Source organism: Schistocerca serialis, unplaced genomic scaffold (assembly GCF_023864345.2).
Source record: "Schistocerca serialis cubense isolate TAMUIC-IGC-003099 unplaced genomic scaffold, iqSchSeri2.2 HiC_scaffold_849, whole genome shotgun sequence".
Taxonomy (NCBI): Eukaryota; Metazoa; Arthropoda; class Insecta; order Orthoptera; family Acrididae; genus Schistocerca; species Schistocerca serialis.
In genome coordinates this window covers 13,228,030-13,241,157 of record NW_026048462.1, presented here as the reverse complement: position 1 = coordinate 13,241,157, position 13,128 = coordinate 13,228,030, and positions in this window count along the sequence as shown.

Here is a 13,128-nt window from a genome sequence, read left to right as displayed (position 1 = left end):
GGATGCAGTAAAGAAGGAATAGTGCATCGGAAAAGAGTAACTCGTATCCCAAAAGAAAATCCTGTCGTTTCCATAGAAACGTTACTCGATTTAGATGGAGAAGCCGTAGAGCCCATAGTATTTCGTAGCGACGCAATTTCTGTGTTAATACGACAATGTGAGGGAGCGAGGGATGCAGTAAAGAAGGAATAGTGCATCTGAAAGGGTATACCCGTATCCCAAAAGAAAACCCTGTCGTTTCCATAGAAACGTTACTCGATTTAGAAGGAGAAGTCATAGAACCCATAGTATTTCATAGCGACGCCATTTCTGTGTTTGTTCGTCATATGAGGGAGCGAGAGATGCAGTTAAGAAGGAATAGTGCATCGGAAAGGAGATACTCGTTCTCCAAAAGAAAAACCTGTCGTTTCCATAGCAACGTTACTCGATTTAGAGGGAGAAGCCATAGAGCCCATAGTATTTCGTAGCGACGCAATTTCTGTGTTAATAAGACAATGTGTGGGACCGATTGATGCAGTAAAGAAGGAATAGTGCATCTGAAAGGATATACCCGTATCCCAAAAGAAAATCCTATCGTTTCCATAGGAACGTTACTCGATTTAGAAGGAGAAGTCATAGAACCCATAGTATTTCATAGCGACGCCATTTCTGTGTTTATTCGTCATTATGAGGGATCGATAGATGCAGTTAAGAAGGAATAGTGCATCTGAAAGGCTATAGCCGGATCCTAAAAGAAAAACCTGTCGTTTTCATAGCAACGTTACTCGATTTAGAATGAGAAGTCATAGAACAAATAGTATTTCATAGCGACACAGTTCCTGTGTTAATTCGCCAATGCGAGGAACGAGGGATGCAGTAAAGAAGGAATAGTGCATCGGAAAAGAGATACTCGTATCCCAAAAGAAAATCCTGTCGTTTCCATAGAAACGTTACTCGATTTAGATGGAGAAGCCATAGAGCCCATAGTATTTCGTAGCGACACAATTTCTGTGTTAATACGACAATGTGAGGGAGCGAGGGATGCAGTAAAGAAGGAATAGTGCTTCTGAAAGGATATACCAGTATCCCAAAACAAAATCCTGTCGTTTCCATAGAAACGTTACTCGATTTAGAAGGAGAAGTCATAGAACCCATAGTATTTCGTAGCGACGCCATTTCTGTATTTATTCGTCATTATGAGGGAGCGAGAGATGCAGTTAAGAAGGAATAGTGCAACTGAAAGGATATACCCGTATCCCAAAAGAAAAACCTCTCGTTTCCATAGCAATGTTACTCGATTTAGAGGGAGAAGTCATAGAACCCATAGTATTTCATAGCGACCCAGATTCTGTGTTAATTCGTCAATGTGAGGAACGAGGGATGCAGTAAAGAAGGAATAGTGCATCGGAAAAGAGATACTCGTATCCCAAAAGAAAATCCTGTCGTTTACATAGAAACGTTACTCGATTTAGATGGAGAAGCCGTAGAGCCCATAGTATTTCGTAGCGACGCAATTTCTGTGTTAATACGACAATGTGAGGGAGCGAGGGATGTAGTAAAGAAGGAATAGTGCTTCTGAAAGGATATACCCGTATCCCAAAACAAAATCCTGGCGTTTCCATAGAAACGTTACTCGATTTAGAAGGAGAAGTCATAGAACCCATAGTATTTCATTGCGACGCCATTTCTGTGTTTTTTCGTCATTATGAGGGAGCGAGAGATGCAGTTAAGAAGGAACAGTGCATCTGAAAGGATATACCCGTATCCCAAAAGAAAAACCTGTCGTTCCCATAGCAACGATACTCGATTTAGAGGGAGAAGTCATAGAACCCATAGTATTTCATAGCGACACAGTTTCTGTGTTAATTCGTCAATGTGGGGAACGAGGGATGCAGTAAAGAAGGAATAGTGCATCGGAAAAGAGATACTCGTATCCCAAAAGAAAATCCTCTCGTTTCCGTAGAAATGTTACTCGATTTAGATGGAGAAGCCATAGAGCCCATAGTATTTCGTAGCGACGCAATTTCTGTGTTAATACGACAATGTGAGGGAGCGAGGGATGCAGTAAAGAAGGAATAGTGCATCTGAAAGGATATACCCGTATCCCAAAAGAAAATCCTGTCGTTTCCATAGAAACGTTACTCGATTTAGAAGGAGAAGTCATAGAACCCATAGTATTTCATAGCGACGCCATTACTGTCTTTATTCATCATTATGAGGGAGCGAGAGATGCAGTTAAGATGGAATAGTGTATCGGAAAGGAGATACTCGTATCCCAAAAGAAAAACCTGTCGTTTCCTTAGCAACGATACTCGATTTAGAGGGAAAAGTCATAGAACCCATAGTATTTCGTAGCGACGCAATTTCTGTGTTAATACGACAATGTGAGGGAGCGAGGGATGCATTAAAGAAGGAATAGTGCATCTGAAAGGATATACCCGTATCCCAAAAGAAAATCCTGTCGTTTCCATAGAAACGTTACTCGATTTAGAAGGAGAAGTCATAGAACCCATAGTAATTCATAGCGCCGCCATTTCTGTGTTTATTCGTCATTATGAGGGAGCGAGAGATGCAGTTAAGAAGGAATAGTGCATCGGAAAGGAGATACTCGTACTCCAAAAGAAAATCCTGTCCTTTCAATAGAAATGATATTCGATTTAGATGGAGAAGCCATAGAGCCCATAGTATTTCGTAGCGATGCAATTTCTGTGTTAATACGACAATGTGAGGGAGCGAGGGATGCAGTAAAGAAGGAATAGTGCATCTGAAAGGATATACCCGTATCCCAAAAGAAAATCTTGTCGTTTCCATAGAAACGTTACTCGATTTAGAAAGAGAAGTCATAGAACCCATTGTATTACATAGCGACGCCAATTCTGTTTTTATTCGTCGTTATGAGGAAGCGAGAGATGCAGTTAAAAAGGAATAGTGCATCGGAAAGGAGATACTCGTACTCCAAAAGAAAATCCTTTCGTTTCCATAGAAATGTTACTCGATTTAGATGGAGAAGCCATGGAGCACATAGTATTTCGTAGCGACGCTATTTCTGTGTTAATACAACAATGTGAGGGAGCGAGGGATGCAGTAAAGAAGTAATAGTGCATCTGAAAGGATATACCCGTATCCCAAAAGAAAATCCTGTCGTTTCCATAGAAACGTTACCCGATTTAGAAGGAGAAGTCATAGAACCCATAGTATTTCATAGCGACGCCATTTCTGTGTTTATTCGTCATTATGAGGGAGCGAGAGATGCAGTTAAGAAGGAATAGTGCATCGGAAAGGAGATACTCGTACTCCAAAAGAAAATCCTGTCGTTTCCATAGAATTGTTACTCGATTTAGATGGAGAAGCCATAGAGCCCATAGTATTTCATAGCGACGCTATTTCTGTGTTAATACGACAATGTGAGGGAGCGAGGGATGCAGTAAAGAAGGAATAGTGCATCTGAAAGGATATACCGGTCCCAAAACTATATCCTGTCGTTTCCATAGAAACGTTACTCGATTTAGAAGGAGAAGTCATAGACCCCATAGTATTGCATAGCGACGCCATTTCTGTGTTTATTCGTCATTATGAGGGAGCGAGAGATGCAGTTAAGATGGAATAGTGCATCTGAAAGGATATACCCGTATCCCAAAAGAAAAACCTCTCGTTTCCATAGCAACGTTACTCGATTTAGAAGGAGAAGTCATAGAACCCATAGTATTTCATAGCGACACAGTTTCTGTGTTAATTCGTCAATGTGAGGAACGAGGGATGCAGTAAAGAAGGAATACTGCATCGGAAAAGAGATACTCGTATCCCAAAAGAAAATCCTGTCGTTTCCATAGAAATGTTACTCGATTTAGATGGAGAAGCCATATAGCCCATAGTATTTCGTAGCGACGCAATTTCTGTGTTAATACGACAATGTGAGGGAGCGAGGGATGCAGTAAAGAAGGAATAGTGCATCTGAAAGGGTATACCCGTATCCCAAAAGAAAACCCTGTCGTTTCCATAGAAACGATACTCGATTTAGAAGGAGAAGTCATAGAACCCATAGTATTTCATAGCGACGCCATTTCTGTGTTGGTTCGTCATATGAGGGAGCGAGAGATGCAGTTAAGAAGGAATAGTGCATCGGAAAGGAGATACTCGTACTACAAAAGAAAATCCTGTCGTTTCAATACAAACGTTTCTCGATTTAGAGGGAGAAGCCATAGAGCCCATAGTACTTCATAGCGACGCCATTTCTGTGTTTATTCGTCATTATGAGGGAGCGAGAGATGCAGTTAAGAAGGAATAGTGCATCTGAAAGGATATACCCGTGTCACAAAAGAAAAACCTGTCGTTTCCATAGCAACGTTACTCGATTTAGAGGGAGAAGTCATAGAACCCATAGTATTTCGTAGCGACGCCATTTCTGTGTAAATACGACAATGTGAGGGAGCGAGGGATGCAGTAAAGAAGGAATAGTGCATCTGAAAGGATATACCCGTATCCCAAAAGAAAATCCTGTCGTTTCCATAGAAACATTACTCGATTTAGAAGGAGAAGTCATAGAACCCATAGTATTTCATAGCGACGCCATTTCTGTGTTTATTCGTCATTATAAGTGAGCCAGAGATGCAGTTAAGAAGGTATAGTGCATCTGAAAGGAGATACTCGTACTCCAAAAGAAAAACCTGTCGTTTCCATAGCAACGTTACTCGATTTAGAGGGAGAAGCCATAGAGCCCATAGTATTTCGTAGCGACGCAATTTCTGTGTTAATAAGACAATGTGTGGGACCGATTGATGCAGTAAAGAAGGAATAGTGCATCTGAAAGGATATACCCGTATCCCAAAAGAAAATCCTATCGTTTCCATAGAAACGTAACTCGATTTAGAAGGAGAAGTCATAGAACCCATAGTATTTCATAGCGACGCCATTTCTGTGTTTATTCGTCATTATGAGGGATCGATAGATGCAGTGAAGAAGGAATAGTGCATCTGAAAGGCTATAGCCGTATCCTAAAAGAAAAACCTGTCGTTTCCATAGCAACGTTACTCGATTTAGAGGGAGAAGTCATAGAACAAATAGTATTTCATAGCGACACAGTTCCTGTGTTAATTCGCCAATGCGAGGAACGAGGGATGCAGTAAAGAAGGAATAGTGCATCGGAAAAGAGATACTCGTATCCCAAAAGAAAATCCTGTCGTTTCCATAGAAACGTTACTCGATTTAGATGGAAAAGCCATAGAGCCCATAGTATTTCGTAGCGACACAATTTCTGTGTTAATACGACAATGTGAGGGAGCGAGGGATGCAGTAAAGAAGGAATAGTGCTTCTGAAAGGATATACCGGTATCCCAAAACAAAATCCTGTCGTTTCCATAGAAACGTTACTCGATTTAGAAGGAGAAGTCATAGAACCCATAGTATTTCGTAGCGACGCCATTTCTGTATTTATTCGTCATTATGAGGGAGCGAGAGATGCAGTTAAGGAGGAATAGTGCAACTGAAAGGATATACCCGTATCCCAAAAGAAAAACCTCTCGTTTCCATAGCAACGTTACTCGATTTAGAGGGAGAAGTCATAGAACCCATAGTATTTCATAGCGACCCAGTTTCTGTGATAATTCGTCAATGTGAGGAACGAGGGATGCAGTAAAAAAGGAATAGTGCATCGGAAAAGAGATACTCGTATCCCAAAAGAAAATCCTGTCGTTTACATAGAAACGTTACTCGATTTAGATGGAGAAGCCGTGGAGCCCATAGGATTTCGTAGCGACGCAATTTCTGTGTTAATACGACAATGTGAGGGAGCGAGGGATGTAGTAAAGCAGGAATAGTGCTTCTGAAAGGATATACCCGTATCCCAAAACAAAATCCTGGCGTTTCCATAGAAACGTTACTCGATTTCGAAGGAGAAGTCATAGAACCCATAGTATTTCATTGCGACGCCATTTCTGTGTTTTTTCGTCATTATGAGGGAGCGAGAGATGCAGTTAAGAAGGAACAATGCATCTGAAAGGATATACCCGTATCCCAAAAGAAAAACCTGTCGTTTCCATAGCAACGCTACTCGATTTAGAGGGAGAAGTCATAGAACCCATAGTATTTCATAGCGACACAGTTTCTGTGTTAATTCGTCAATGTGAGGAACGAGGGATGCAGTAAAGAAGGAATAGTGCATCGGAAAAGAGATACTCGTATCCCAAAAGAAAATCCTCTCGTTTCCGTAGAAATGTTACTCGATTTAGATGGAGAAGCCATAGAGCCCATAGTATTTCGTAGCGACGCAATTTCTGTGTTAATACGACAAAGTGAGGGAGCGAGGGATGCAGTAAAGAAGGAATAGTGTATCTGAAAGGATATACCCGTATCCCAAAAGAAAATCCTGTCGTTTCCATAGAAACGTTACTCGATTTAGAAGGAGAAGTCATAGAACCCATAGTATTTCATAGCGACGCCATTACTGTCTTTATTCATCATTATGAGGGAGCGAGAGATGCAGTTAAGATGGAATAGTGCATCGGAAAGGAGACACTCGTATCCCAAAAGAAAAACCTGTCGTTTCCATAGCAACGATACTCGATTTAGAGGGAGAAGTCATAGAACCCATAGTATTTCGTAGCGACGCAATTTCTGTGTTAATACGACAATGTGAGGGAGCGAGGAATGCATTAAAGAAGGAATAGTGCATCTGAAAGGATATACCCGTATCCCAAAAGAAAATCCTCTCGTTTCCATAGAAACGTTACTCGATTTAGAAGGAGAAGTCATAGAACCCATAGTAATTCATAGCGCCGCCATTTCTGTGTTTATTCGTCATTATGAGGGAGCGAGAGATGCAGTTAAGAAGGAATAGTGCATCGGAAAGGAGATACTCGTACTCCAAAAGAAAATCCTGTCCTTTCAATAGAAATGATATTCGATTTAGATGGAGAAGCCATAGAGCCCATAGTATTTCGTAGCGACGCAATTTCTGTGTTAATACGACAATGTGAGGGAGCGAGGGATGCAGTAAAGAAGGAATAGTGCATCTGAAAGGATATACCCGTATCCCAAATGAAAATCCTGTCGTTTCCAGAGAAACGTTACTCGATTTAGAAAGAGAAGTCATAGAACCCATTGTATTACATAGCGACGCCAATTCTGTTTTTATTCGTCGTTATGAGGAAGCGAGAGATGCAGTTAAAAAGGAATAGTGCATCGGAAAGGAGATACTCGTACTCCAAAAGAAAATCCTGTCGTTTCCATAGAATTATTACTCGATTTAGATGGAGAAGCCATAGAGCCCATAGTATTTCATAGCGACGCAATTTCTGTGTTAATACGACAATGTGAGGGAGCGAGGGATGCAGTAAAGAAGGAATAGTGCATCTGAAAGGATATACCGGTATCCCAAAACAAAATCCTGTCGTTTCCATAGAAACGTTACTCGATTTAGAAGGAGAAGTCATAGACCCCATAGTATTTCATAGCGACGCCATTTCTGTGTTTATTCGTCATTATGAGGGAGCGAGAGATGCAGTTAAGATGGAATAGGGCATCTGAAAGGATATACCCGTATCCCAAAAGAAAAACCTCTCGTTTCCATAGCAACGTTACTCGATTTAGAAGGAGAAGTCATAGAACCCATAGTATTTCATAGAGACACAGTTTCTGTGTTAATTCGTCAATGTGAGGAACGAGGGATGCAGTAAAGAAGGAATACTGCATCGGAAAAGAGATACTCGTATCCCAAAAGAAAATCCTGTCGTTTCCATAGAAATGTTACTCGATTTAGATGGAGAAGCCATATAGCCCATAGTATTTCGTAGCGACGCAATTTCTGTGTTAATACGACAATGTGAGGGAGCGAGGGATGCAGTAAAGAAGGAATAGTGCATCTGAAAGGGTATACCCGTATCCCAAAAGAAAACCCTGTCGTTTCCATAGAAACGATACTCGATTTAGAAGGAGAAGTCATAGAACCCATAGTATTTCATAGCGACGCCATATCTGTGTTTGTTCGTCATATGAGGGAGCGAGAGATGCAGTTAAGAAGGAATAGTGCATCGGAAAGGAGATACTCGTACTACAAAAGAAAATCCTGTCGTTTCAATACAAACGTTTCTCGATTTAGAGGGAGAAGCCATAGAGCCCATAGTACTTCATAGCGACGCCATTTCTGTGTTTATTCGTCATTATGAGGGAGCGATAGATGCAGTTAAGAAGGAATAGTGCATCTGAAAGGATATACCCGTATCACAAAAGAAAAACCTGTCGTTTCCATAGCAACGTTACTCGATTTAGAGGGAGAAGTCATAGAACCAATAGTATTTCGTAGCGACGCCATTTCTGTGTAAATACGACAATGTGAGGGAGCGAGGGATGCAGTAAAGAAGGAATAGTGCATCTGAAAGGATATACCCGTATCCCAAAAGAAAATCCTGTCGTTTCCATAGAAACATTACTCGATTTAGAAGGAGAAGTCATAGAACCCATAGTATTTCATAGCGACGCCATTTCTGTGTTTATTCGTCATTATAAGTGAGCCAGAGATGCAGTTAAGAAGGTATAGTGCATCTGAAAGGAGATACTCGTACTCCAAAAGAAAATCCTGTCGTTTCAATAGAAACGTTACTCGATTTAGATGGAGAAGCCATAGAACCCATAGTATTTCGTAGCGACGCAATTTCTGTGTTAATACGACAATGTGAGGGAGCGAGGGATGCAGTAAAGAAGGAATAGTGCATCTGAAAGGATATACCCGTATCCCAAAAGAAAATCCTGTCGTTTCCATAGAAACGTTACTCGATTTAGAGGGAGAAGCCATAGAACCCATAGTATTTCATAGCGACGCCATTTATGTGTTTATTCGTCATTATGAGGGAGCGAGAGATGCAGTTAAGAAGGAATAGTGCATCGGAAAGGAGATACTCGTACTCCAAAAGGAAATCCTGTCGTTTCCATAGAATTGATACTCGATTTAGATGGAGGAGCCATAGAGCCCATAGTATTTCATAGCGACGCAATTTCTGTGTTAATACGACAATGTGAGGGAGCGAGGGATGCAGTAAAGAAGGAATAGTGCATCTGAAAGGATATACCGGTATCCCAAAACAAAATCCTGTCGTTTCCATAGAAACGTTACTCGATTTAGAAGGAGAAGTCATAGACCCCATAGTATTTCATAGCGACGCCATTTATGTGTTTATTCGTCATTATGAGGGAGCGAGAGATGCAGTTAAGAAGGAATAGTGCATCGGAAAGGATATACCCGTATCCCAAAAGAAAAACCTCTCGTTTCCATAGCAACGTTACTCGATTTAGAAGGAGAAGTCATAGAACCCATAGTATTTCATAGCGACACAGTTTCTGTGTTAATTCGTCAATGTGAGGAACGAGGGATGCAGTAAAGAAGGAATACTGCATCGGAAAAGAGATACTCGTATCCCAAAAGAAAATCCTGTCGTTTCCATAGAAATGTTACTCGATTTAGATGGAGAAGCCATAGAGCCCATACTATTTCGTAGCGACGCAATTTCTGTGTTAATACGACAATGTGAGGGAGCGAGGGATGCAATAAAGAAGGAATAGTGCATGTGAAAGGATATACCCGTATCCCAAAAGACAATCCTGTCGTTTCCATAGAAACGTTACTCGATTTAGAAGGAGATGTCATAGAACCCATAGTATTTCATAGCGACGCCATTTCTGTGTTTATTCGTCATTATGAGGGAGCGAGAGATGCAGTTGAGAAGGAATAGTGGATCTGAAAGGATATACCCGTATCCCAAAAGAAAAACCTGTCGTTTCCATTGCAACGTTACTCTTTTTAGAGGGAGATGTCATAGAACCCATAGTATTTCATAGCGACACGGTTTCTGTGTTAATTCGTCAATGTGAGGAACGAGGGATGCAGTAAAGAAGGAATAGTGCGTCGGAAAAGAGATACTCGTATCCCAAAAGAAGAACCTGTCGTTTCCATAGAAACGTTACTCGATTTAAATGGAGAAGCCATAGAGCCCATTGTATTTCGTAGCTACCCAATTTCTGTGTTACTACGACAATGTGAGGGAGCGAGGGATGCAGTAAAGATGGAATAGTGCATCTGAAAGGATATACCCGTATCCCAAAACAAAATCCTGTCGTTTCCATACAAACGATACTCGATTTAGAAGGAGAAGTCATAGAACCCATAGTGTTTCATAGCGACGCCATTTCTGTGTTTGTTCGTCATATGAGGGAGCGAGAGATGCAGTTAAGAAGGAATAGTGCATCGGAAAGGAGATACTCGTACTACAAAAGAAAATCCTGTCGTTTCAATACAAACGTTTCTCGATTTAGAGGGAGAAGCCATAGAGCCCATAGTACTTCATAGCGACGCCATTTCTGTGTTTATTCGTCATTATGAGGGAGCGAGAGGTGCAGTTAAGAAGGAATAGTGCATCTGAAAGGATATACCCGTATCACAAAAGAAAAACCTGTCGTTTCCATAGCAACGTTACTCGATTTAGAGGGAGAAGTCATAGAACCCATAGTATTTCGTAGCGACGCCATTTCTGTGTAAATACGACAATGTGAGGGAGCGAGGGATGCAGTAAAGAAGGAATAGTGCATCTGAAAGGATATACCCGTATCCCAAAAGAAAATCCTGTCGTTTCCATAGAAACATTACTCGATTTAGAAGGAGAAGTCATAGAACCCATAGTATTTCATAGCGACGCCATTTCTGTGTTTATTCGTCATTATAAGTGAGCCAGAGATGCAGTTAAGAAGGTATAGTGCATCTGAAAGGAGATACTCGTACTCCAAAAGAAAATCCTGTCGTTTCAATAGAAACGTTACTCGATTTAGATGGAGAAGCCATAGAACCCATAGTATTTCATAGCGACGCAATTTCTGTGTTATTACGACAATGTGAGGGAGCGAGGGATGCAGTAAAGAAGGAAAAGTGCATCTGAAAGGATATACCCGTATCCCAAAAGAAAATCCTGTCGTTTCCATAGAAACGTTACTCGATTTAGAGGGAGAAGCCATAGAACCCATAGTATTTCATAGCGACGCCATTTATGTGTTTATTCGTCATTATGAGGGAGCGAGAGATGCAGTTAAGAAAGAATAGTGCATCGGAAAGGAGATACTCGTACTCCAAAATAAATCCTATCGTTTCAGTTGAAACGTTTCTCGATTTAGAGGGAGAAGCCATAGAGCCCATAGTATTTCGTAGCGACGCAATTTCTGTGTTAATACGACAATGTGAGGGAGCGAGGGATGCAGTAAAGAGGGAATAGTGCATCTGAAAGGATATACCCGTATCCCAAAAGAAAATCCTGTCGTTTCCATAGAAACGTTAATCGATTTAGAAGGAGAAGTCATAGAACCCATAGTATTTCATAGCGACGCCATTTCTGTGTTTATTCGTCATTATGAGGGAGCGAGAGATGCAGTTAAGAAGGAATAGTGCATCGGAAAGGAGAGTCTCGTACTCCTAAAGAAAATCCTGTCGTTTCAATAGAAACGTTTCTCGTTTTAGAGGGAGAAGCCATGGAGCCCATAGTATTTCGTAGCGTCGCAATTTCCGTGCTAATACGACAATGTGAGGGAGCGAGGGATGCAGTAAAGAAGGAATAGTGCATCTGAAAGGATATACCCGTATCCCAAAAGAAAAACCTGTCGTTTCCATAGCAACGTTACTCGATTTAGTGGGAGAAGTCATAGAACCCATAGTATTTCATAGCGACACAGTTTCTGTGTTAATACGACAATGTGGGGGAGCGAGGGATGCAGTAAAGAAGGAATAGTGCATCTGAAAGGATATACCCGTATCCCAAAAGAAAATCCTGTCGTTTCCATAGAAACGTTACTCGATTTAGAAGGAGAAGTCATAGTACCCATAGTATTCCATAGCGACGCCATTTCTGTGTATATTCGACATTATGAGGGAGCGAGAGATGCAGTTGAGAAGGAATAGTGCATCTGAAAGGATATACCCGTATCGCAAAAGAAAAACCTGTCGTTTTCATATCAACGTTACTCGATGTAGAGGGATAAGTCTTAGAACCCTTAGTATTTCATAGCGACACAGTTTCTGTGTTAATTCGTCAAAGTGAGGAACGAGGGATGCAGTAAAGAAGGAATAGTGCGTCGGAAAAGAGATACTCGTATCCCAAAAGAAGAACCTGTCGTTTCCATAGAAACGTTACTCGATTTAAATGGAGAAGCCATAGAGCCCATTGTATTTCGTAGCTACCCAATTTCTGTGTTACTACGACAATGTGAGGGAGCGAGGGATGCAGTAAAGATGGAATAGTGCATCTGAAAGGATATACCCGTATCCCAAAACAAAATCCTGTCGTTTCCATACAAACGTTACTCGATTCAGAAGGAGAAGTCATAGAACACATAGTATTTCATAGCGTCGCCATTTCTGTGTTTATTCGTCATTATGAGGGTGCGAGAGAAGCAGTTAAGAAGGAATAGTGCATCGGAAAGGAGATACTCGTACTCCAAAAGAATATCCTGTCGTTTCCATAGAAATGTTTCTCGATTTAGATGGAGAAGCCATAGATCCCATAGTATCTCGTAGCGACGCAATTTCTGTGTTAATACGACAATGTGAGGGAGCGAGGGATGCAGTAAAGAAGGAATAGTGCATATGAAAGGATATACCCGTATCCCAAAAGAAAATCCTGTCGTTTCCATAGAAACGTTACTCGATTTAGAAGGAAAAGTCATAGAACCCATAGTATTTCATAGTGACGCCATTTCTGTGTTTATTCGTCATTATGAGGGAGCGACAGATGGAGTTAAGAAGGAATAGTGCATCTGAAAGGATATACCCGTATCCCAAAAGAAAAACCTGTCGTTTCCATAGCAACGTTACTCGATTTAGAGGGAGAAGTCATAGAACCCATAGTATTTCATAGCGACACAGTTTCTGTGTTAATACAACGATGTGAGGAGCGAGGGATGCAGTAAAGAAGAAATAGTGCATCTGAAAGGATATACCCGTATCCCAAAAGAAAATCCTGTCGTTTAAATACAAACGTTACTCGATTTAGAAGGAGAAGTCATAGAACCCATAGTATTTCATAGCGACGCCATTTCTGTGTTTATTCGTCATTATGAGTGAGCGAGAGATGCAGTTAAGAAGGAATAGTGCATCGGAAAGGAGATACTCGTACTCCAAAAGAA